Here is a 4,602-nt window from a genome sequence, read left to right as displayed (position 1 = left end):
TTTTTCATTAGAGGGTGATAACATCGATATCCTTTTTTATTTGAGACATATCCTAGAAATACACATCGTAAGGCCTGAGGTTCAAGCTTACTCCTTTGCTGTTTATGGAGATGAATAAACGCTACATAACCAAACACGTGAGGTGAAAGATTAGGGACTGTTGGAGCATCAATATGTGAGGATAGAGCATGAAATGGTGTCTGTAAATCAACCGATCGAGATGGAACACAATTAATGAGATATGCAGCTAGGGTGGGAGCTTCTCCCTAATAAGATAAAGGGAGACACACTACGAGCAAGGAAGCACGAACAACCTCCAGAAGTTGACGATTCTTACGTTCTGCAAAGCCATTTTGTTGTACAGTAGATGGACATGTAGTCTGATGAACAATACCATGATGATTAACAAACGAGCGAAGTTTAGAGTTCACATACTCGCCGCCATTATGACTCCCTAGGACCTGTATTTATGACTTATTTTGTACTTGCACCATTGTTCCAAATTGCTGAAACAAAGAAGAAACTTCACTTTTGGACTTCAATAAACAAACTCAAGTTATACATGAGCAATCATCAATAAATGTAACGAATCAATGAGCGCCATCAAATGTAGCAGTTTTAGAGGGTCTCCAAATGGGCATGCTTCAAATATCGGTTGATGCGTAAACGTGGACGGTGGCAAATTTTCTAGCCTCAAAGGTCACGATTATCATGTCATACTTCAATGCCTTATCTCAATTGGTATTTGATACCTCTTGCTCGAAGATGTGGTGAAGCGGATTATGTTGTTGGCGATATTTTTTTCTCAATTATCTGCGAAGACGTTGCGAAAGTCCGATGTTAAACAGTTGCGTGCTAAAATTGTTGATGTCCTATGCAAGTTTGAACAAATATTTCCTCCATCTTTTGTCACAAGCATGATCCACATTTAACTTATTTAAATTTTGGTAAAACCTAAAATGTCAAATGTTTGGTGTTGTTGGGTTTTTTTTTATTTTTTTTGTCGAAAGTCGAATGTTAGTTGTAAATTAGGTGAAGAAATTGAAGGAAACCAATTCACCCACTTACAATGAGGAATTATACAACTTGGCTATCAAACCCCTAAGCGCAAAACTATACTCAAGATGTCATGTAAAAGGCATCAAGTTCTTGGAAGCTAATCACGATGACAAGCTATGTACTCAAAACAGTGGGTACATGTATTGGGAAAGGATGATATTGTAGATATTGATTTCTATGGCAAACTAACAAGTGTTGTACAATTGCATTACAAAGAGCGTTGCCAAGTGATCATTTTAAGTGTTGTTGGTTTGATGTAAACCTTTGTAGGAATGGAAGCATTAAGTGGGAAGATGGTTTACTGTCGGTGAACACTAACCGATGTTGGTATAGCGAAGACTCGTACATTTTGGTAACTATGGCCAAACAAATTTTCTACATCGATGACCCAAAGGCCGGGAGGGGATATAAGGTTGTTTGAAGGATTGATCATTTATGATATTCTTGATCGAGATTCTGTTGATGATGACGCGATGATGACAACTTTGCCAACCAACTCTTCGAAACTTTGACAGAAATTGGTGCAGAAACACTTCGAAATACTAATATTGTCCAAGAACTGTTTCAGATAGCTGGAGGTCCTGAAATCGAAATTCCTATAAACATAATTGCAATTGATCTTGGGAATCTCTCAAGATACAATCCACCAGAGGGCGCGAACAACGATGTTAATGTACCAACCGACGAGGCGAATGGGAGACCAAAAGTGATGAAAGTGACGTTAGTGATATATAATATAGTGAGGATGAGGATTAATCATAATTTCTGCCTTAAATGCGATGAAATTAATTGTATTCTATTTATTTTCTACATAAACAAATTTAATTTATTAAATTTGTAAATAAATAAAGGATAGCTAAAACATATTAAATAAAACTTGAATGATGAAAATCTATAATTCATCGCGTGAACACCCTTTGCAAGACAGATAGTGGAACTACATTGCGTAAAACCTCTATCAGCGGCGTCGTTGTAGCACAAGGGATTTAATTTTGGCAGGGTGTGATCAAATTGTCGGAACTTGCATGATGAATTAATTGATTTTCATTGTGCAAGTACATTTTGCGTGATGATTTATATTTTATTCATCGTGCAATGTGTTAGATGTGCCCTAAAACCAACCATATGATGATACTTTACGGACATTTGACACGTTAAACTAATCTAGTTTAATATAAAGGGCAAAGATTATTATTATAAGCCATCTCATATAAATGTTATATGCTTAAACGATAAGTCCAAGGAATATGTAATTGGGAGAATGTGATCTAAAGAAATTAGTTCAAGAGACCATTCTCTTTCTTATACTTATCCTAAACGTTCCTGATCATAGGATTGCCAATTGAGCATTAACAGTCTGTTAAGATCAGTACGTACTAAGTCTTCTCTTAGGGAGAGTGATTGGTCTCGAGTCATTGATGTGACCGACACCAAGACAAGCATGTACTAAACACGATCAACGAGGAGTTCTCATACTCATGTCACATGAGAACTCATGGTTAAGATAATGCATAGTCGTTCTTTGATCTGAGGCATCATAGTTGTCTTGTGGTTAGGTCCTTGATCTTTGACTATGTCAAACTCACTCCGTGAAAGGGTGTCCACGACATAGTTGGGGTTAACCCATTTAGTCGCAAAGGCAAGTGAATGCGCAACAAGGGATCTCTAGGCTTCAAACCGTTTGAGGGAGAATACTCTATGATATGATCAAGAATCTCTGGCCATAGGATGAATGAGATTTAGGAAGTCGTTCCAAATTACATTCAAGGTAATCATACAAGTAAGAGAATCACATTGGATAGCAGACATGAATAAACTATCAAACCAAACAATGTGGTCAAGAGTATTGTATTAGAGAAAGACCGTATGGCATTGTAATCCTAAAATGAATAAGTTATCCACCTCTTTTGATTAGCTTGGGTAGCCATGACATACTGCTAGGTGTCACTCATGGTTTGTGGAATCCCTAAAGGTGAGTAATCACTAAAGGGAGAATTGAAAGTAAGCTTCAATTCACAATCGATTTGAAGAGTTTATAATCGCCCACTGCCTCGCTAAAAGGAACCTAATGGATCGTACACCGAGTAAGGTAGAGATTGAAGAAACAACGGAGATGAGTAAGGATAATTAAATGGTTTAATTATTTATGGCTAGGATTAATTAATATGTTAATTAATCAAACGAATATGTTCATTATAGACCTCGGGTTAGTTTTGGGCCACAAGGCCGATGGGATTTGAATGTCAAGCCCATTAATTCAAGTTGTATGACAACGTGAAAACACAAGGGGCTTGAAAGCCCAATGAACCCTTAATGGCTAACCATATAGACAGGGATAGTGAACTTGCCTTAATTGCAAGTTTGCCACTCCATTTTGAGGCGGTATAAAGGCAACTTTATAGCCATTTCATCCTTAGGGTTTTCTAAGGGAAGAAAAGAGAACACAAAGCTCTCTTCTCTAATGAAGGCCGGCCACCCTAGAGGAACTTAGCTAGCAATCTTCCTTCCTTTAGGTCACTCATCTCTTCATCAATACTCTCCTTGGTGTGGAGACTTAGAGGTTCTCTATTTTGGGAACTTGGAGAATTCATTCTACCATACTCATCCAAGAAATCCGTGGAGCTAAGAAGTAAGAAATGAAGGCCCTATCTCTTGGGTGATTAGCCTTTGCTTAAGCAAAGAGGAATCAACAAAGGTATAATATTTCTCAACTCACTTTGTTCTTGAGTTGAGTCTTGGTTCACCACACTTACTAGGCCTTGAATTTGATGGGTAAAGTTTTGTTTTTGAGTACATACAAGCATGATTGCGCCTTTTAATTGTTAATTGCATGCATAGATGTTGCTCAAATGAACTAGTTTTCACAAATATATCCTTCACAATGATCATTAATATTAATTTGGAAGAAAAATTTGGGCGATTGAGTTAATTTTAGTTTTTTAATTTCCACAACAAAAGAGATGGATTTCGTCGTGTAAGGGTCTTCAATATTGCGTTTATTAAACAAAAATTTGAGCGGGTTTTGAAAATTTTCAATAAAGGTTGCATGACAAATGAGAGGTTTTTGTCGCGCAAAAGATTGCATTCATTAAACAAAAATTTGAGTCGGTTTTTAGAATTTTGATTAAAGATTGCGCGATGGAGTTTCGTTGGCAAAGTGTCATGTATTAAAATTTACAAAGAGTTTCGTCGGAATGAAAATAAAAATATAGGGGGTTCATGCATCATGGGGCATGTTTTTACACTTCATGGATATTCAAATATCTTACTTTATTTTAAGCGTACTTGATTGGCAGAAAACAAATAAAAGCCTTTGAATTTTGTAGAAGAAAGCCTCCTCCACGATCCTTCAATTCCTTAGCTTCTAGCAAGATCGTGCTGATAACGTTATTTATAGTAGTAGGATAGATTAAATCCTTACCCTAATAGGATTACAACTCTAATAGGATAATATCTAACCCTAGGGAATGTTCCAAGATATCCCTAGATACACTAGGATTTACACAATAACATTCTTATTCTAAATATGACCGCAACATTATT

This window comes from the organism of the source record quoted next, unplaced genomic scaffold, assembly GCF_019419815.1.
Source record: "Pyrus x bretschneideri cultivar Hongxiangsu unplaced genomic scaffold, Pyrus_bretschneideri_v1 Contig65, whole genome shotgun sequence".
Classification (NCBI taxonomy): domain Eukaryota; kingdom Viridiplantae; phylum Streptophyta; class Magnoliopsida; order Rosales; family Rosaceae; genus Pyrus; species Pyrus x bretschneideri.
Note: the sequence above shows the minus strand (reverse complement) of the source record.